Source organism: Acanthochromis polyacanthus, chromosome 22, assembly GCF_021347895.1.
Source record: "Acanthochromis polyacanthus isolate Apoly-LR-REF ecotype Palm Island chromosome 22, KAUST_Apoly_ChrSc, whole genome shotgun sequence".
NCBI lineage: Eukaryota > Metazoa > Chordata > Actinopteri > Pomacentridae > Acanthochromis > Acanthochromis polyacanthus.
Window position 1 is genome coordinate 30,545,329 of NC_067134.1, and position 22,077 is coordinate 30,567,405.

Genomic DNA, 22,077 nt, shown 5'->3' on the forward strand with positions numbered 1-22,077 from the left:
GTTAGTTAAATTATGTAGTTATGACATCACAAACAAACTTTATATTTATTTGTGAACTAACTTTTTTCTCATTTGGTAGGAGAAGAGAGCTCGGATCGAAGCCACTCCGAGGCCTCCAAGTGCGGTGCCATGTGGTGAAAAAGTCAAGAAATCTCTGGGCAGCTTTTTCAAGGCTGCTGCGGCTTCTTCATCTGCTCCTGTGCAACTTGAAGATGCCACTGAAGCAGAGTTAAACAGTTACCTCATGACCCCCACCATTGATGGAGAAGAGGACCCGTTAGCCTGGTGGAAGGTGCACAAGATTAACTTTCCACGACTCTGCAACATGGCCCGCAAGTATCTTTGTGTCCCTGCCACAAGTGCTCCATCAGAGCGTCTCTTCAGCACTGGAGGTAATATCGCGACTTGCACTCGTTCATCTTTAAAACCAGCCAAAGTTGACATGCTGGTATTCCTCGCCAAAAATATGTAAGCTCCAAAGAACTATACAAAGAAACTTTACGACTAATAGAGCCATACTCATTTTGCACTTTAGCATGTTGTGTGCAGCTGTTATTGAGTGAATATAATGCTGTATTTCCTTTAGTGTTTCATAATAACATACAGTAGTTTATTTTGCACTGGGAGTTTGATTTCCCTTAAAATGTTCAAGCTGACATTTGTTCTTATTATTCCTGCACTTTCAGATGGGTAATGTTACTGAATCAGTGAGTTTTATTTTTGCATATATAATTTATTCATGTATAGACTGTACTGTTAAGTTCAGACTGCATGTAAGAAGTGCAGTCCACATGTTTACATCACGTTTTATTCAACGTGAAAGATTAAGACTTGAAGTTTTAAATAGGTACAGCCACCGTTTGGTTTTCTTCAGTGTTGCAATTTGCACTTTAAATAAATCTGACAGTTTATTATGAAACAGACTGATTTATTGGTTGTGATCAATGACATTTACATGAGAATAGTAGTTTGAAAAAATAATCGCATATTAAATCGCAATCGCAATATCTCCAAAAATAATCGCAATTAGATTATTTTCCAAAATCGTTAAGCCCTACTCTTGAGTTAACTCTTCCTTCTATTTCACAGGTAAAAAAAGTAAAACCACAATTCCCAAATGAAAATGAATTGCAACACAATCCCATCTCACTCATAACTGATGATTATGAACAACCATGAACATGTAACATTTCAGTTTCACTTCAAGTTCAGTTCCAATTATGTTCTCAGTTCCAGTTCAGTTGTTTACTCCAACTCAGTTTAGTTCAAATAGAGGAAAAAGAAAGAATCCAATACTCCTACCACTCAGGCAGCGAGTTTACCAACAGCTCCAAAGCGACAGCAGTGTCCTCACTGGCACGATGAAGATGAGTTCTTGTCACTGAAAACAGAGTTCACGGGTCTGGCTCGCCATCTAAAATCCCACGTCGTGTGTGCCTCGTCTCCTCGCACGCCACGGAACAGAAAGTCTCTGACCAATTCAGCAGGACCAAAAAACCTGACCTGCACAACAGGTCATAAATAAAATGAATTATCCAGGCTACATGAACTAAAACTGCAACTCTGTATGCTTGTGCATATTAACATTACTGCTAAGTCGCTCATCAAAGAAGACATGGTTGCAGAGCAGCATTTTTGATTCTAAAAGCATTGTCCTTCAAACAAAATGAAATGTTTTAAATGCAGTGAAACTCTTCCACTAACATGACATGTACTGATACACATTTGGTCTCCTCAATAAACAAAACATTCACCGCTAAACAGAATTAACGATTTCCTCCACGTTTCAACATTAGCCCTTTTGCTAGCATCCACGTGCATACATGTTGCTGAAAAAGTTTATCATAAAACAAATCAAAACTCACCAAAAACCATTGCGGTTAACTTCAACACAATCCTCGCGCATCAGCAACCGGGCTGGTTTCTTTTCCCAATCTCCAATAAACTCGTTTTAAAGAAGTTTCGTTCGTTATTTTTCTCTGCTTTTCTCCTCTCCGTCTCTCGTCTGCTCTCTGCTGCGCTGTGCAGTGCACGTTTTGGTTAAAGGCACGAGGCAGCAAAACGCTTAAAGGGGAAGGAGCGTTGTAATTTTTAACAGCCATACTTTTAATCATTTTAATTAAAGGAGCTTTCTGACTGTTTTTAACTGACTTTCAATTAATTAAATGAACATATTTCAAGCAAATGAACTTATTTATGCATTTTAATCATCAGATTTTAACTCTTGGTGGATCAAATGTAACCTTTTCAATATTTTTATGTATTTTAATTAACTATTTATTTATTGATGTCACGTTTTTAGGTGGGTTACAGATGGACTTAGAAGCACCTTTCACATTGTTCTAACAGAGATCAAAGATTTTGTCTCATCTAGTGGGACATGTGATGTACTGATGGAAGTCTCTCAGTGTGTGTTTTAGTGTGCAGTGGTTCATGTCTCCCAGACTGATGTTAGGTGCATCCGGGGAGTTGGACTGAAGTCTCTGGATGACCTGATGGATAAGCCCACAGGTATTTATTTCACTGGCCTTTGGATGGATATAGACAAGTTTCACAAATACCTGGGGAAATTTCTGAGGCAGATGTGGAGGGCACAGTGAAGCAGAAAGCAGTTCTAAGTCAGTAGTGCAGTTTCTCCAGGACAGTGTCAGATTTACACCAGCGCTGTCCTTGTCCATTTGGAAGACCCATTTGAGCCCAAGCTTTCATTTGCTGGCCGATGTTGCCTCAATATTTCCACATAATGTTCTATCCTCTTGATGCCATTTATTTTGTGAAGTGCACCAGTCCTTCCTGCAGCAAAAACACTCCCACAACATGATGCTGCCACCCCCATGCTTCACAGTTGGGATGATGTACTCAGGCCATCCTCAGCCAGCATCTTCACAAGGTCGTTTGCTTTTGTTCTGGGCTTGATGAGCACATTTCCCTCCAAAACAATCCTAACCTTAACCACTCTCCATCTTGAGCAGTAGGATGGCTTGACATTCCCATGGTGTTGATCCGTGCATGTAATTGTTTGGACAGATAAACGTCAAACCACAGCAATCTGGAAATTGCACCCAAGGATGAACCACACCTGTGGAGGCCCACAAATGTCCTCCTGATGTCTTGGCTGATTTCTTTAGATTTTCTAATGTCGTCACACAAGGAAGCAGTGTGTTTGAGGTGTGCCTGAAAATACATCTTAATCTATCAAAAGCTTTCAAAGTCAGGACATCATCTTGAAGGCATAGCAATCTTAGTGTATGCAAACTTCTGATTGTAAAATAGAATGACTTTATTGATCCCCGAAGGCGAATTCAATTGTTTGGTCTTATCTTTTTGCTTTTGAATTAAACAGTCCGATTGCTAATGGCAAGAAAGATTTCCTGAATCTTTCAGTCCTGTAAAACAGGGATAGGAGCCGTCCACCGATGTTTTGTTGTTCACTGAGGCAGATGTGAAGTGGATGATCCATGTTTGTCAGAATGGCCTCCATCTTTCTAAGTGTCCGTCTCTCCACCTCATCCTCCAATGTGTTCAATCCGATTCCAACTACACAGCCAGCTTTTTTAATCAGTTTGTTCAGACGCCTTGCATCCTTGTTCTTTATACTGCCTCCCCAGCAGACTGCAGCATAAAACACGACACTTGCTACCACAGACTGATAAAACATCTGCAGCATCTTACTGCATATGTCTATTGATCGAAGTGTTCTCAGGCAAAAAAGTCGGCTCTGGCCCTTTTTGTAGATGAAGTCTGCATTTTTAGACCAGTCTAAGGTGGACATTCAGGTGGAATTCAAGTTAGTACATGTAATTTGGATGTGTACATAAAAATTGGTGGTCATCGACTTCTACGAGCAGAAGCTGACCTGGCACAGTGGAGACGAGGAGCAGTAAAAAAGAAAAAAAAACATGCGTGTCTAGGTTTAACGCCGAGGAGAGCAGATAATCATGTCTAATTACATGTATACATGTAATTATAACATGAATTCAAGTTAGTACATGTAATTTAGTACATGTAATTTGTATGTGTACATACAAATTGCATGTCCTAACTTGAATTCATGTTATAATTACATGGATGCATTGCAAATGGTGTCAACATGTCATGATATCTACAGGTATGGCTCTAAACTAGACCTTGTGACACAAAACGGGCATTACACTTTTTGAAGGTAGTCACCTTTAACAACTAACATTTCAAAAAGAACAAAACATACATAATACTACAATTGGAATGACTACTAATACTTGTATCCCAATTTAAAGTACCGAAAAGCAAAAAATGATTTTGACATTACCCATGCCATTTTGAGTAAGAATATCTCAATAACTACAAATATAACCCTGCTGCTTTTTGTACAGTGATAGAAGACAGATGGAACTGTCTTGTAGAAAAATTTGGGGTCTCTGGTACCTGTCCCACACTGAGATTTTTGCCACCAAAAATAGCCAATTCAAAATCTCGTCCAACACTGGGAGCTAATATTTTCCAAACTGAGGTACCTAGAAAGCTCCAGTTTGCTAAGTTATCACACAAGTTTGTGTAGAATGGAACCCAGGGGTGTCAGAACACTTCTGTGCAGTATTTCTAGTACTTTTAAGGTCCCAAACCTCACTCATGAGTAGGTATCTCTTAATCTTTTAGCATTTTTAGCTAGTCCCCATGGCCTGCAGAGTGTAGGAAAACACCCGGGGATGTTTGTGGGGCACTAGCTACATGCAGAGGCCTTGTTTACCATTCACAGCTCTCTGGTATCTCTAAAGACTGAGAATTTACCACTTAAAGATGAAAAAAAAAAAAACCTGGCGAGGCTTTTCTTAGCTATTTATAGCCCAAATTCTGAAAATTTCAGACCCCTACAACACAAACTATTTGAGCTACAGGCCTACAATTTTGCATAGAAAGTACTTTTGCAACCATCTAGTGACATACAAATTTAGGACTAATTTGAAGATGGTCACCATCTGGTGAAACCACACGGAATGACCCCTTTGCAGGTATGACTGTGTCTCTACAGAAGCTGATGTATTCACTAAAACAATTAACCTGTCTGTCAGTGTTCATACTGTCCTCATCTGTTTCCAGAAGCACATTCCAGTCTGTTGATTCAAAGCAGTCCCTTAGAGCTTCACTAGCTTGAGGAGTCCATCTTCTGATTTGGACTTTAGTTGCAGGCTGTCTCAGCACACAAGGTTTGGAACAGGTCTGCAGATAAACCAAGTTATGATCTGACCTGCCCAGTGGTGGTAAGGCAGTAGCTCTGTAAGCTTCTTTGACATTGGCATACAGCAGGTCTAGGGTTTTATTCTCTCTGGTAGGGCAGTTAAACTGTGTAAATCCAGTCAGATGAGAGGAGAGGCTGATATGATTGAAATCTGATATTATTACAAGCGCCTCAGGATGTTGAGTCTGTATCCTAGCAACAGTATCATGCAAAACATCACATGGAACCAAGTCAGTTACCTTGGGTGGAATGTATACAAGTATTGTGATGATGTGACTGAACTCCCTTGGAACATAGTATGGCCGAAGTCCATAGTCAAGTCCAAGATTGTGAAGAAAGTAATTTAAAGATAATTTTGGTCATCTTAACTGACATAAAGCAGGAGAAGCATTGCCAGATTTAATGTCAGATCGTGTCAATTAAAAAAGGGTTATGTGTCGTTTTATACAGTGAAAGTAAACTTCTGGGTTCAACTGTCTGAATTTCTTGAGAAAGAAAAGGCTGGTAAACTCACAATGCTCAAAAGTATTATTCTCTACCAAAGAAAATGCTGCTCTTTACCTTCCTGGACAACTTGCTTGAAAAACAAGACTTTTCTTCCATTACTCATCTTCATCACCATGTAAGACATTTTCAGAAAGTATGATCAGCAGCTAGTTCAGCCTCAAACAAAAAACAAGCAGCTTCCTAGCAGTCCACCATTATATCCTCAGTACAGCTGCTTCTGCAGAGCTACATCTCTCCAGCCAACATCACCTGGCTTTGGTCGGCCCATCTAACCAACTGGAGCAACTTTAGACATTTTAAAGAACAAATGAATGATAATAATGTTACAGTGGTATGTTTCTCACTTTTTGTGAAGAATCCATGTTTCCTCCGTTGTTGAGCTCAGACTAAATGGCTGCCAACATTCCTCTGCTCCTCCGTCAGACTCTCCTCCTCCTGCCAATCACCTGTCACATCAAACACATCTTCATTAGGATACCACTCTATACACAAGTGTCAGAGTGTCCCATATGTTCATCAGCCAACACAGAGGACACATTTCAACTCAATAGTTCACTTTTAGCTCTTTTCAGTTTCACCTAAAACTGATACAAATGAACTTAAACTGTTAAAAATAAGGAACACAGACAGAAAACAGACATGGAAAAAGAGAATAAAGAGAACATAAAGATGCTACTGCAGGTGATTCAAGACAGGACTGCTGGTAGAAAACTGTTCATGCTGTAAGTTAGTGAATGTATTTTACTGCTCAGTGTTCTGTTTAAAGGCAGCTCTCACTCTCTGTTCTTTGCACTCTCCCATAGTGTCAAGTGTCCTCCCACTTTCAATGACAGGTGATTCTCATTGATGATTTTTCTCACAGTTTCTGCAGTTTCCCCACTTGAAAAAGGATGTTTCATCTACCCAGGGTTTGAGCAGGACTCCACTCATCAATCAGACAGTTGTTTTCTTTCTTTTCCCTCTTTTATTTTGCAGTGGTCACAAATTCATGAGATACAGAGGTGGCAACTTCCATAAGTCCATACGTTTAGTTGATAGATTAAGGTGAAAAACCTTTAAACAGAACACAAAAGGACAATGTTCGCATTTCTGCATTCAGCAAATAGTAACAACCATTCCTCATGGACATTTTCACCACATTGGCAAATGCTACTCCACTCAATTTATGTTTGTCAACCTCAACACCACATAAACTGAAGCGACAAATCATGGCATGAGCAATATTCAACCCAATACTATACCACACATGAATTTATCTGCATTCTAAAGAGTTGATTTTAAATCACAGTTTAACAAATTACTCTGAGCATTTTTATCAAAATTTTTTAACCATTTTATACTTTTTACTTCATGGTTTTAAAATTATTTAAAGTGCATAAAGTGCTTTTAAAGTGCAATCCTTTCCAGATCCAATAAATAAATAAAGGGCATCGTAAAAACCCACCATTACAAACAGGATGAATTCACTGGTCTTAGCTGGAACCCTCTAATTAGCACCAATTAGCCTGCAATCTTATTTTCAACTGAACAATTACAAAACACACGGAAATTATTGGTAAACAGACAAAATTTACAGCAAGCCCCTCGTGGCTGTTCTCCGTGGCTAATGCTAATGCTAACACATACTGCAGTGGCACACATCGGCAGCTTAAACAGTCTTTTAGAGTCTCCAGAATTCTGCTCTTACCGGCTGCAACCCGGATTTTGGAGATGAAGGCAATCCTGCACAGTTTGCCGCAGATCTTGATCCTTTCCCAACAGAAACTCACGGCCACTTTGTTTGAACTCGGTCATTCATTCTCAGTTCCTCCTCAGTGCTGCGTGTGTCCCCTTTTTTGCCGCCGGTGGCAAACCTGCAGCCGCAGATTGTTTCCGCCCCAGCTGAGTGTAGGACCTGTGCGTAAATGCTTCTCCTTTGAGTTCTCATCTCCTTCCAGTTTGACTTGACACATAGACTGCTTTGCACTCTGTGTCACCTGTACCTTCAGAGCTCTGAATAAAAGAACAAAAGAGTTATTGCAAAGAACAAAAAGGTTTTGCCTCCACAGCAGCTTGTTATGAAAATGATTGTATTTGATGATTGAATGTTCTTCTTCATTGTAATACTGTGTGATGTGTGCTAAAAGAGGAACAAGGACACGAGCTATCATCAATATTATTTCATCTTACATGTCTAATTAAAAAATGACATTATCTAAATATGCACTACTGTTCAAAAGTTTGAGGTCAATTAGAAATGTTTTTTCTTTTTCTTGAAATCATTTTTTTCAATGACAATAGCATTAAATAAATGATAAATCCAGTCTAGACCTTGTTAATGTGGTAAATGACTATTGTAGCTGGAAATGGCTGATTTTTAATGGAATATCTCCATAGGGGTACAGAGGAACATTTCCAGCAACCATCACTCCTGTGTTCTAATGCTACATTGTGTTAGCTAATGCTGTTGAAAGGCTCATTAATGATTAGAAAACCCTTGTGCAGTTATGTTAGCACATGAATAAAAGTGGGAGCTTTCATGGAGAACATGGAATTGTCTGGATGACCCCAAACTTTTGAACGGTAGTGTACAGAAGGATATGGAAATCATAACGCAGTGTTTGAGCGGTCGTAGGTGAGCTGGTGTGCTTGAGCTGCAGTGAGTACTGGAGAGAACTTTATAGATCTACATACACCACCGTTCAAAAGTTGGGTTTTCATGTTTTACATTTCTAAGTGACCCCAAACTTTTGAACGCTCGTGTTTGCGTCAGTAGACTGTTTTCTGCTCAAGTCTGCTAAAATTGGATCCAACCTGTTAACCTGCACACCAACTGACCTACAAGAGCTGCCGTGTTCAAGTGCTGGGGATGCAAATTTTGGATAATTGGTGGCCTTAAAAAAGAACTGAATTATCATTTGCATGAAACGAAGCCAGGAGACATCATGATGTGACTGGTTCAGCAGGCTTTGAGTGACACTGAATTAAACTTCTGCTTCAGGAAAACATGAAAGCTCTAACCAGCAGCCATTAATCATCACAGGAGACTTTTTCACTGATCTTGTGTTGTGTTTGGTGAATTTACCATGTTGTGTATTTGTACTTTCTCTGTGTCCTTCACTGACAGTCATCTAACCACTGAGAGGTAGAACTGCTAAAAGTGTTTGAAGTTAAACACAGCAGTGTGTATCTGGTTCAGACAGAATTAATCCTCATGAAATGTGTGTGTTTCATGTAGTAACATAAGAAGGTTTTGTTTGAATGGTATGTTTCATTTTGCACAGGACCTGAGGTGTTGTGCATATTGTGTGTGTGGTTGTGTTAATTGTGTGTAGTGATCTGAAATTCTGAGCCCTGTTTTCAAAACCGTGCTTAAGCAATCTTAAAAAAAAATGTAATGCTAATGTTTCACAGATGAGACTGACAGCACATATCTACAGCCAGCAGCCAGTTAGCTTAGCATAAAGTCTGGAAACCACACAATGGGATAAATAAAGGTGCTAACAGGAGCTAAAATGGTTCATAACAGTCATGCTACTGAGAAAACACTTAAATTCCAAAGAAAATCTCCCATCTAGATTATATTTAATTCCAAAAAAATTCAGAGAAAATACCGCTGGTATTTACAACATAAAACAGATGAGAAGTGAACAAAAACCTCCACATTACTTGGCGATTGCTATTTGTTGTGGTCTGTATCTAAAGCTCTGGATGCTAGAAAGCAAATCTCATGAAAATGCCCCACACTTTTCGCTAGCTGAGCTGCGAAGCTGCTTGCCTGGCTAAATACTGGAGCTGTGTTGAAAATTCATTTCTCCATCACTCACATGTATGAAATGACAAATGAAAACAGACCTCAGGTTGAAAAGAAAACCGAAGTTCCCCTTTAAGTTCTGGTGTTCTTATAAAACGTCATCAGTCAGAGACCAAGTACTGATCCAGTTCAAAGCAGCATCTGATCAAGAACCAATGAAATACCTGGATGTGTTCTGGCTCCGCCCACATTATGGAGGATCATCAGACCAGACTAGCGAGGATTTGGAACCAAATAACCCAGAATGCATTTAGACCAGCAGCAAAGACCGAGGAGGAAACTTTCAGAGAAAACACAAGTATTTTGGGAATACTGCTGTTATTGTGACACAAAATGTAGTTTTCAGATGATTTGAGGTGAGAAAGTGGTTGTAAAAATGTCCAATGTGTGGTCAGTTTATCCAGATGAAGCTGATTAAAAATGAGCTCCAACGGTTTCAGAGATGTGAGGTCCAGGTTAGACAGCTATGATGGACGGTCAGCCTCACTGTAGAGCTCCTTATCTGGACCAGACTTTACAATCTGCTGCTCTGACGCTTCTATAGCGTTTAAACAGGATATTAGTAGTTTATGTTGATCTAACCGTCACACTTTGACCTCACACTTTATTTTTATTGTTCAGAGAAAAATCAGTTTGAAAGAAGTTCAAGTTATAACTTTATATTGTTCATGTTTTACTCAGTCACTGACTGTAATAATAAGAACAGATATAAATTAAAACACAAAATATTATTTTGAAGTTTTGTTTCTGAGTCTTCACGACAAAAAAAATGTATTTTTTTGTTCCAGTCTTTGTAGTTCTTTATATTTGTTTTCAGGGCATATTTTAATTGAATATAATTGAAAATGGCGAGAAAAAGATCAGAACAAAAATAAAAACATTAGTTTTACTGCTTTACAAAAGATCTTTTTTCTATTTTCATTTTAACAATTCATTTTTGCAATGGAAGAGGATAAACATTGTCCAAATAAAAAAGCTGTGATTATCCAACATGGAAAATTAAATCCCACTTTTCAACAAATAAGCAAACAAACATGAAGATCAAAGTGTGTTATTAGTCATTTATTAAATGAAAAAAGTTATAATAGTTGAAACCCACAGGTAGAGCAAATAAAACTGGAGAAAGATGTATTAAAAAATCATTGATCTTGCTCTGGAAAAATCAACCACTGCAATGAAAATAAAAACTCAGTTAGACATTGATTACAGCACAAGATCTGTTCAAAGAATTTAGACCATGGAAGGGTTAAAATACACCAAAATGTGAGGAAAACCTCCTTTAACGGCCAAACAGAACATTTATAACATTGAACAGGCTGGAAAATGTTTATTTACAGAGTTAAATGTAATGTGGATAGTCCTGGTGGGTTTAAATTCTTGAAGAAGTACACTGATGGAGATGTCAGAGTCTGAAGCTGGGGCCTCATACATGCACTGGAGGAAACATATGACAATTGAAAGCATCACTCACATCCTCTATATCAAAGGTGAGTGCCTGTGCAGAAATGACATGATATTCAAATCAGGACTTTCTCACGCGCTTATTATGACATCATCACTTAAACATCATCTCTTCTTATTTCATAGATTGCCACTGCAGAAAAGAGTCGAACGTTGTCAGCAGGATTTGAACCTGCGCGGGGAGACCCCAATGGATTTCTAGTCCATCGCCTTAACCACTCGGCCATGACAACTCCTGTGCTGCTGCTTTCTGTTCTGTGTGATGAAAGCGCAAAATTTGGCTTCACATACAAACATCTGTCATGTTCCCACCCTTGCTTTACACATTGATCTAATCACTTAAATATTGGAGCTCCGTCTCTCCCTGTTGCTCCGTGCAGCTCTCCTGAGGTCAGCAGAGTCTCTGCTCACCTGTTGGTGGAGGTTAAAGTTGGTGGGTACTGGAGGACAGGCTTGGTGGTCAGAAAAATGCACACAACTTTTCATCCCCTATCATCTCCATTAAGTCCAGGGACACCAGGATCCAGAGCCCAGAGTGATGACCATTACACCATGGAACTTCCTCCACTGTCCTCCACCTCATCTTCTCATCTGACAGAGATCATCAAACACAATACTAAGTTATAACACAACAACAGAACAAAATAAAGTTAGTTTGCCCTGTATAATTGCAGTGCACCAAAGGACAATCTGAAATCAATACCAGCAGTTCAAAATATAATACAGGCTATAAACAACAAAATGACTCTAGCCAAAGTCTGAAAAGAAAGTTATAAAAAAAGACTGCAGACCATGAGAATGTGGAATCAATAGGCTCATCAATATCACTTTCCCATTTTGTGAAAGTTGTTTCAAGAATGATTCAAGATTTAGTTTCATTTTCATCAGGTTGTTTTGCTGTAGAAAATACTAAGATGTTGTGTGTCGTGACAGAGATCAGGGCTTCTGGCTGATGCTCATTTCCTCCCTTTTCTCTGCACCTACTTCTCTTATCCGTTTGAACTCCTGAGAGCACACAAAAACAGTCCATTTCATAGCGATGGTGGTATAGTGGTGAGCATAGCTGCCTTCCAAGCAGTTGACCCGGGTTTGATTCCTGGCCATCGCATGTGTGCTGGTCATGAAGTGTTGTGTGCTTAGTGTTTGTGATGGTTTAACTGACACAACTAAACACTTCGTCACAGAATGTGAGTAGTATCAGCAGCTGCTGGGAGGTCCAACTCGGACATGTTGCAAGTTTGGTGGTGGGACAAGTGATTGCATGTGGCTTATCTAAGCTCACACACTCATACATGCAGCCACACACACCTACTTAGCATTTGTTCAGTGGATCATGTATCAACAAGCACAACAGGTTTGAGAGTTTTGCAATGAGTGCTGGAAGTGAAAAATTCGTTTTGAAGGCTTGTTGTGTTGTTGTGCATCAGTCAAAATACAATAGGTTTATAAATCTATTTTTTAAAAAAGTTGAAATAAAAGAAAGAAATCAATGGTAAACAGTACAACACATTTTAAGGACTTATTAAAAAGGATTCACGAGATAAATGGAAGAGAAAAAAATGACTTTAAATTCAGTGAATAAATGTAGACACAAACTTCTTTAGAGTAAATCAGGCAGTTAGCAGTTCTAAAGCAGTAACAAGATTAAAAGCATGAACATTAATGTCCCAGAATGATGTGTTAGTGGTGTAATATAATACAACATTGTGCACCAACACAAAGCTTTCACCAAATGTTCATTTTGTAAATGTTTATCGTGTAGTACTGCATTGTATAGCTCTGTCTGGGACAAATTAGCATGTTAAAGATAAATGAAGCAGAAAAACATGAACTAAAATTAAGTGAAGTTTTATTTCTCTACTATAAAGTTTAATTGTTTCAAACTGGATCCTGAAGAAACATTCGCTCATCTTGTGTGCACTTCTGCTGTATTTACAGCTAAATGACAATAAAGCTTGATTTAATTTGATTTTGATTTGAATAAAAGTGCAAACATGTTTCATAAAGGTAAATAAGGTATAAAGGTATAAGGCAACTTAGGCCAGATTTGAATAGAAGTGATCCCTTAAAAACACACTACAAGTCCATCTTCTACAGGGGATCAGTTCTGACATAAACCACTGATCAAACATTGCCCACTGTGCTGCACAGCACACTAGCAGAGGTCCAAAGTTAGACTCATTCAAAGGGCTGCACTGATTCTATATCTGTCACTTGTATCGATTTTACTCCTGATTATCTGTCAAACACGTCTACCACCTCCAAGCTATCATGCTCATGTGATTTTGTCAATCCTTTTGAGTAACTCTGATGTTTGCAACCCCAGCCCCCGCCGTTGTGCTAATTCAAACAATTTCAAGGACAAAGGATGGGAGCCTATTGTATCACACAACCAGCAGTGCAACGGATACGGTGCCAGAGGGGCACAGTTGTCAAGGATTAGCGGCCGTCACAGGCGCAGATGGATGTATCACCTCCCAGCACCGCTGATGAGTGAGTAGGACAACTGCCCCAAATGAGCTTTAAGCAGAACTTTAGATGCAGTCAAAAGATTTGAAGTGAAATAAGGAACCAACCAGAGCATGTTGGGAGGATGAGGGACAACAAAGAGAAGAGGGTCGCTTTCTGATTGACCTGTTGCTCTGCACAAACCTGTGGCTCAGCACATGCATGATGCAGATTTAGCCCCTGAACAACCACTTTAGCTCATAATGCTGGTTTTCAATAATAACTGTGGTGAAGACTGGAAGTTTTTGCACTATTTTTGGTTTTCATATTAGCCAATATTCCATATACTGAAAAAATACATTTTTAAAAAACTTTTTTAAAAACTGCAACAGTTAATCATTTTACAGAATTACAAATAATAACGAGGAAAAATCCCAGATTTATTTTTAAAATTCACATATTAACTGTGAAAAACAGGCTGCGCAAAATGTCCACATCAAAAGTCTGTTTTTTTTAAATTGTGATTTGTCCTTTTATAACATTTGGCTGTAAAATAGTACCAACTGAATTAAATGATTGAAATCAACAAAACACACAAAAACTACAAAACAAAACAACATTTTAAAGATATCCAAATCCTAAAAATGTAAGATTTTATTATCTTACACAATTTTTAAATTGTAAAATAAAAACATTCTACATATTCTAAAACTGTTTTACATAACTTCACTTTTTTTGTTAAACTACCAATAATTTCCAGTAAAATCCTAGAAAAAAGTATTAATTTACATGTTGATTGTAAAGAGAAACACACAAAAAATGATATTTTATGCAAATAATAATTTATTATTATATAATGTGTGAATGTAAAAACGCACTTTTATTTCAAACTAAAAATTACTGATATTTGCTGTTATTTTACTTTAAAAAACATACAGATTTTAAAGTTTTTTTAATTGAACTTTTAAAACTATCACCTTAATGCAATACATGAAGTGATCCAAACAGAACATTAACATTGTGCCTTCTGTGCGTCCATACTATAGAACTAGCTGTCCCTCAAACACTGAATCTTGTGACTAGTTAGTCTTATTTATAGGGGAAAAAACCTTCCCAACACCCAGGTCTTTTCACATTCCTGAGAGGAACCCACCCCCTTTCTAAAACAGAGAGATCTTATGGTGACAAATCTTCAAACCAACTTCCTCCTCTTCCTTTCAGCTGCAGTAATGGCCCAGTGAACTGGATTCTCTCTGTCCTGACTCACATCCTCTGTGCCATAACATTTATGCTGCCTATTCAGAAGCTGCTACATGAATCACAGCAGGCACCAGCTCAGCTCATCACATCCTGACTAATAGTCTGAATATTAGTCTGGGATGATGTGATATCAGAAACCATATCTTACTGGAAAGCCACCACACGTACACACTGCTGTTTACAATGTTCATTCTCGTCAACTTTGGCGCTGCTTGAGCACGAATCTGGTTAAGAATCTGACAAACGGAGGCGTTGACAGTCGATGTCTCATCCACGCTTTTAAGGCCTTGTTGTTCTCGCTGCAGCCAGGCCATACTTATCTCACACAAGAAACTGTATGTGAGCAGAAACAATCGGCTTGACTGAGTGCATTCCCACCAAGGTGTTAGGTTACATGGGCCTGGTCTATTTAAAAGATGACATCAGCAAGAAGGGACTTTGCAGCATTATCTTTGTCACTCAGCTTTTGAGAAATGGCACATCAGTCACCAATTCATGAATTTCTGGCATGAAGTTGCGATATCAGGAAATAACCCGAGGCCACTGCAGGATAATACTGAGATTACATTTATTACAAATGCTAATAAAAATCCACACCTAATCAGTTCTCACCGTGAAATGATTTAAAGTGTCCCATCCAGACTGTGGAAACTTCACAGCAGACGGTGAAAACGAAGCATTTCATTTACATGTGAAGAAATAAATCTCATCCATAAGTGATTGTACATTCATTCACCGGCTCACACACCACCTACTGGATTTTTAAAAAGCCACAATAATACAATTAGCCTAACAAAGAAAATGGTAATCCACGAGTCAGTGTGACTGCATGGGTGGGATGCATCTGAAACGACCTGAGAAGGACTCTGAGGAATTTTCACACCAAAAAGCTCCAGGAGAGCCAGACTGAAACAGCAGCCTATAATCTGTGGGTAGTGCAGCTGAAACAACAACAGCAAAAAAAAGAAAAGAAAACATGCATTCAAAAGCAGGCATTTCTCCCAGGCTGCTTCCTGTGTTGCAGGTTGAGATGTAAATTATTTAATGCCAAATGCAGCCCATTAATTAAATGGTGCAAAGAACTGCAAAGCTGTCATTCACACAGTCTGTATTTACAGATATCGGTAACAGTATGATACATTATCAGACCAGCAGCAGATTCATAGCTGGGGGGGGATGCACAGATGCTGATAAAGCAGATGTCCACAGTCCTCAACACATTCCAGGCAGCCTATAAAAACAAGGAGCAGAGCCCCGTCTCTGACTGTCTGCAGCAGTCACAGAGCTTCATAGAAACATTTAGTGTTATAACCTGATGATCCCAGCCATGCTTCCCTCCCTCCCCTTCCACTGTCTCTGCAACAAGCACAGCAATCTGATCTCCAGCTAAGCCCTGTTTTTGGGAAGCACTCTGCATGTTTGGCCGAGGTGTGGGTCCTCGTCTGAAAACGTTCCATGACAGTGGAAGTTTCAGAATCAGCGTGTAAATCGTGAATCCTACTCGGTGCTTGCAACAAGTATTTGTCTTTCTAAATGTCCAAAAAGTAAAAAAGAGCTGCTCATCTGCATTGCATTTGTAAATAGATTCACAACTCCAGCTAAATTCTGAAATGCCTAAGAACAGTCCCTCTGTAATAGCAGGCTGATGAAAACAAATGTCCAACTATACAAAAACTGACTGTCCTGCTCTGTAAACTCTGAGAATGCCGAGCGAGAACGCACAAAGCAACATGCTGACGTGTGAGAATGATCAGGGGCCTATTTCACGAAGCAGGTTTAGGGAAAACTCTGAGTTTCTTAACCCTGAAATGAGGGAAACTCAGAGTTTTCCATTTCACGAAGCGAGGTAACTCTAACCAGGGAGTGCGGGGTAACTGTAGCCTGTTTCACAAAGAGGGGTAACTTAAACTCTCGGTCAGTTACCGCAGTAACAGACTCTATGAGTTGAACCTGGTCGGCAGCATGTTTATCTGAGAAAACCTCGAGTTTCTTTCCGTCTCCGCCGTCTTTCAGCCACACACGCTGTTTCATTTCCTCATTCATTCAGTCAGTAAGCGAGCGAGTTTTGGCGTAGAACAGCTTTTATTAACGATCCAGTGGATAAAGGAGCAGCATTACTGCACAGATAATTAAATATTCGTCGGTAGATTGTTATCAGACTGAGCATAAATGTTCTCGCATTTCTGGACAATTATCGGTTTGAGCGGTACCGTTTCGTAATCGTTTCAAGTCCATAATCTACATAAACAACCTAATCCGTCCTTACATTTACATTACCAGACGTAGTCATGCTCTCACATCCAGCAGATATTGTGTCTTGCGCTGCGGTTCTTTGCAAATGAAAGTTTTTATATGATGTCGGAGATGCAGAGCACTACAGTAAGACAACTGTATGCAGGACAGTCAGAAAAGTTTTCCTGGCTCTGAAACGACTTTTACTCATCATTGTGAATATAAACCTGTCAGAACATCAAGAGTATTCCGCAGGATTGCAGGTGAATGATGTAGAGATCTGTTAAATTCATTTTAAATCATATTCTGTTCATGACATTGTCCTGCAGCCTCAGACTGGGATTAGTCATTTTAATTTCTTTTAGGATTTCCCAGTGTGATTGGCTGCATAGATGCACACACATCCCCATCACAGCTCCCTCACATCATGAACAGGAAGTCCATTCACAGCATAAATGTGCAGGTAGGCTACAGGTAGACTGACTACTGTTTCTAAATGTTAAAGACTGCATCATAGTTCAACATCTGTCATTCTCTGCACTGTCCAGATCAAATGTGATGCTGCATACATCATTTCTAATGTGGAGGCCAAGTGGTCTGGGTCTGTTCATGACTCCAGGATTTATGGAGAGTCTAACCTGAGCAACAAGACTGCAGCATGGTCAGCAGCCTAAAGATTTTCACAATAGAATTCTCTTGTCTCCCTCCGTTAAAGTCCGGCGGCCCGCGGGCGGGCCGTTTTTTTATCGGTATACGCTTTTTTTTAAAATAGAAGGACACTGCAAACACGATTATACAAACACTATACACACATAGAAAGCTGAGATTCTCATGAATCCACCGGTATAAACCACTTTCAGATGTGATTACCACAGCGGGTAATATAAACACATTTATCCAACAAACAACAAGTCATGTAAACGTGCACAGCTCACCTGTCGACGCAGTTTGGACGCTCGTTTCTGGTCATAAAAGAAGATAATCCACAAAAACCGGCCAGAACCCAAGCTTAGCCATCCAGAGGAAACAATCCAGTATAATACTTTGGCCAAAACATGTCTCGAAATAGGTAAAAAAATCCAGAAAACGATCGGCTCCGTGCGCGTGCACGCGGCGCGTGGTGGTGCTGTGCGTTTCATATTCACTGCATCTTTCTATTATAACTTTATCATACACGGTCGAATTCCCTTTGTTCGCGATTCAAAATGGATACTGAACGCTTCTCTACCGCTTCAAACCGGACTTCAACCAATCAGGTGACTCGTTTCCGCCTACTTCGGCGATTTAGCCAACCATGGCCGAGTCTGACAGATATCGATTACATCACTTGATTGACTTGTTTCTCAGCAAATCACGCCGGAGGAACCGTTAGATTGACAGGCCTGGTAGCCAATGAGCTTGCTGAATGGCTTGAATATAAATCCCGCCTCTGCCAGCGGCTTTATATGATATTTCATTCGTGAGCTCCGGGCTCCACCTGCTGTTTCTCTGTATTCCTCTCAATCTGTTTGTGTGATCGACACTGAAGCCTATCTGAAGTGATTTTTTGAGTTCTTTATGAGTTTTTGGAATGAAAATGAAGTGGAAAATGAAGTGAAAATGAATTTATACCATTCTGTAGAGAGTGTGCACAGTGTATAAAGAGTGTATCCAACATTGACAGGGGCGGAGCATATCAGTACAAATACATGTGTGAAACACTCATTTCTTGTAGTATTGCTCTGAAATTTTGACCTGAACTATGTAAGACCCCAGGCTTTTGCAATATTGTGTTTTCAAGCTCTTACAGTGCTGCCACACTGATTTTCAGGTGTTTTATTAGGGAAAAAATGTAGGCGAGAAAAAAATTCATCCTAATTCAGTGTGTGCCAACATGAAATACTCTGTGCCAGTAGCACCTAGAGTAATTCTGACTGCACTGGGTGAAAATTCAGGTTGTCAGCTTTCAAATGAGACCCCAACCATGCATGTACTCCAAACAGTTCAAGAACAGCATTCAATTTACTTTCTGTAAATCTCAGTAGAAATTTCGGGCGGAAATTGCCCAAACCTTATACTCTGATGTATCCACTATACATTACAGGAGAGTTTGATGGCCTTCTGCTGGGTGACAGGGGTTACCATGCCAACCCAGGCTGATGACCTCATACCCTGACCCTGAACCAGGCCCCAACAGAACTTCAACCGGGCTCACTGCAGGACCAGAGCCCGGGTGGAGATGACCATAGGCCTGCTGAAAGCCCGTTTCCAGAGCCTACGTCACCTCAGGGTGACCCCTGAGAGGGCCTGTGATATTACTGTGGCATGTGTTGTTCTTCATAATATTACCACTATTAGAGGAGAGCAACACCCTGCCCTACAAACTGAAGACCCAGATGATGAGCCCATCCACCTGCAGCTATCCAGGACAGCAGAGCAGTCAGAGACACCGTATGCAATAATCACTTTAGAGTTTAAGTCACCATCATCACCACCACAGCAAATAAAGACATGATACACATTTCATTTGGTCTTCTTTATTTCCTACAAATAAAAGATAGTTCAGTTCATGTTCCAGTAGTTAACATAATTCACCTGTGACCATCACCACCTCTAACTTGTGCTCTAGTATTTCAATTTCCAGATCTGCCCTCCTAATCTGTTTTTTGGATTTTTCTCAGCAAATGCAGTTTGTAAATCTGTTTTACTGATAACTGGGAATACATAGAGGACATTCAATTATACAGTTGCACATGAATTCCACAGAATGAAGCTCTGATGTTTCCTGAACATCCATCTCACTGTCAGTCTGTGCAGTGGAAGTTGAGGGACCATCCTGCTGCTGTCCAGCCATGCTCTGTTAAAAAAGATGAGAATGTGCAATACTTCAGTGTAGGCTAAATGTCACACTCTATATTCCACCTAAAATCTGAATGAGAAGAGAACTATCAGTAACATACCTCTGTATGCCTTTCTGGATCCCCCTCTGTAAAGGCAGCAGACACAGTTTCATCCTCTTCATCCTAGATCAGTGACATGTTTCAGTTCACTTAAACTACCATTTGGATAAATCTTTGGAGTGTTGCCTACTTACAATTACAATGTCTGTTGTGGTGTGAAGGGGCCAAAAGACAAAAAAGACACGTTATATATATATATACCACCGTTTTACAGGCATCTGCTTTCTTTCTGTTGGCTGAGCAGAAGTCTATGTTAGTTTAAATAGTCTTAATTATTTAACAGGACATGATATGGATGCAGACATTTAGGCTATGTGTGGATAGAACAACTGCACAGCCAAACAGCCACTTAATATTTAGGCTACTTTACAATGTGAAACATGATCAACATGAAGTACCTCCATGAAATAATGCCGAGGTCTGACCTGTTTGAACAATGTTTTTATTTTTCATCTTAAGCTGCTGCCCCGTGTGCTTCTCCCCCGCGAGATTTCACCTAAATGAAATAACTTACTAGGCTGCCATTCAGACAGTTATTCCCTGTAATATTATTACGATTACAAAGGACTAGCTCTGCAAAAGTGGCTTACGCATAGTGAGGGCAGAACACAGCATGTCTTTAGAAAAAAAAGTTGTATAAATCAGACTGTAAATGATCTATGAACAAACCTCTGTGTAAAACCTTCAGAATGTTGAATAGAATAAATCTGGACCGTGATGAATGTTAGTAAAGATTTCTGGATCAATCTGGTCATTTTGAGGCTAATTTTGGTCATGTTTTTATCTAATTCAGGTCATTTTTTTTGTCTCTTTTTGTTGTTTTTGTACCATCTTGGTCATTGTGTGGTTTATTTTGCTTATTCTGATTGTCTTTAAAGTTGTTTTTGTTTCAAATTGTTCAGTTTGTGGCTCATTTTGATGGTTGTGTCTCTGTCTTTGGTCAGTTTATGTCTGTAGGGTTGTTCTTAATAGAAATTTTGGTCATTTTGTGCATTTCAGTACGTTTTTAAGATAAAAATGGTGTAAATCAGACTGTAAATGATCTATGAACAAACCTCTCTGCAGAAGCCTGAGTATTGAACAGAATAAATGTGGACAGCTTGGTGAATGTAAGAGAAGATTTCTGGATCATTTTGGTCATTTTGAGGCTAATTTTGGTCATTTTGTGTCAGAATGTGTTTAATTTTGATCAGTTTACATCTTTTGGTCCATTTTTAAACATGTTGCATCTTTTCATGTTTGTTTTGTGGTAATTTTGTTTATTTTGCATCAAGTTTTGGTCATTTATGTGTCTAATTCAGGTAATGTTACATCTCTTTATGTTGTTTTTTGTGCCATTTTGGTCATTTTATGATTCATTTCATGTGTCTGTAAGGTTGTTTTTGTTTCAAATTCTTCATGTTGCTCATATTAGTCATTTCATGTCAGTTTGTCCATTCTGTGACTCATCAGCCATTTCTGTCTCATTTTTCATCTTTTTTTGCTCTGTTTTGCTCATTTTATCTCTCATTTTAGTTATTTTGCACCAGTTTAAGATTGCTTTTTTCATTTTGTACATTTTGTGTCTCATTTTCGTCATTTTGTTGCTAATTTTTGTGCCTGGTTTTGGTCATTTTTGGATTTCATTTTTGTCATTTTTGCCTAATTTTTGTCACATTTTGGCCACTTTTGGTCTCAAAATGACCAAAATGATCCAGAAATTTTCACTTACATTCACAAAGCTGTCCAAATTGATTCTATTCAATACTCAGGCTGATAGAGAGCGTTGTTCATAGATCATTTACTGTCTGATTTATACAACTTTTTTTTCCTAACAACATTCTGAAATGCACAAAATGATCCAAATGAGATCGAAAATAACCAAAATTGAACAAAACCAACCTTAAAGTGATGCAAAATTGCTAAAATGAGAGATAAAATGAGCAAAACAGAAGAAAAGAAGAGACGACAACTGAAACAGAAATGGCCACTGAGTCACAGAATGATGAAATAGACGTGAACTGACCAAAAGAACTAACAAGATGAACAATTTTAAACAGAAATAAACTTCATACAAATATCAGCTCTGAATATAGGTTGAGTTTATTCACATATTCATTCAGATTTATGTATATTTCAGTTTCATATATCTGAATTTAATTTGATATAAAGAAACCTAAGAACTGTGTGGCTGATAATCTTTGTTTACATTTTGATCAAGTAAAATATTTATTGTTAGTTTG

The 22,077-nt window shown here is 39.0% G+C and overlaps 2 long non-coding RNA genes and 2 other non-coding genes across 4 annotated transcripts; 1 reads left to right on the forward strand and 3 right to left on the reverse strand.

The window, feature by feature from the left end:
* Positions 1–538: 538 nt before the first annotated feature.
* On the reverse strand, positions 539–7,578 carry LOC127532217 (uncharacterized). The gene is made up of 3 exons (XR_007939618.1): positions 7,410–7,578; positions 6,067–6,168; positions 539–1,503 (listed from the first exon to the last, which is right to left on the reverse strand). It is a non-coding gene; the product is annotated as an uncharacterized LOC127532217 (long non-coding RNA).
* A 2,984-nt stretch (positions 7,579–10,562) lies between these two features.
* Positions 10,563–12,338, reverse strand: LOC127532129 (uncharacterized). The gene is made up of 2 exons (XR_007939390.1): positions 11,388–12,338; positions 10,563–10,949 (listed from the first exon to the last, which is right to left on the reverse strand). It is a non-coding gene; the product is annotated as an uncharacterized LOC127532129 (long non-coding RNA).
* On the reverse strand, positions 11,128–11,209 carry trnas-aga (transfer RNA serine (anticodon AGA)). The gene has a single exon. It is a non-coding gene; the product is annotated as a tRNA-Ser (tRNA).
* On the forward strand, positions 12,013–12,084 carry trnag-ucc (transfer RNA glycine (anticodon UCC)). The gene has a single exon. It is a non-coding gene; the product is annotated as a tRNA-Gly (tRNA).
* Positions 12,339–22,077: the final 9,739 nt, after the last annotated feature.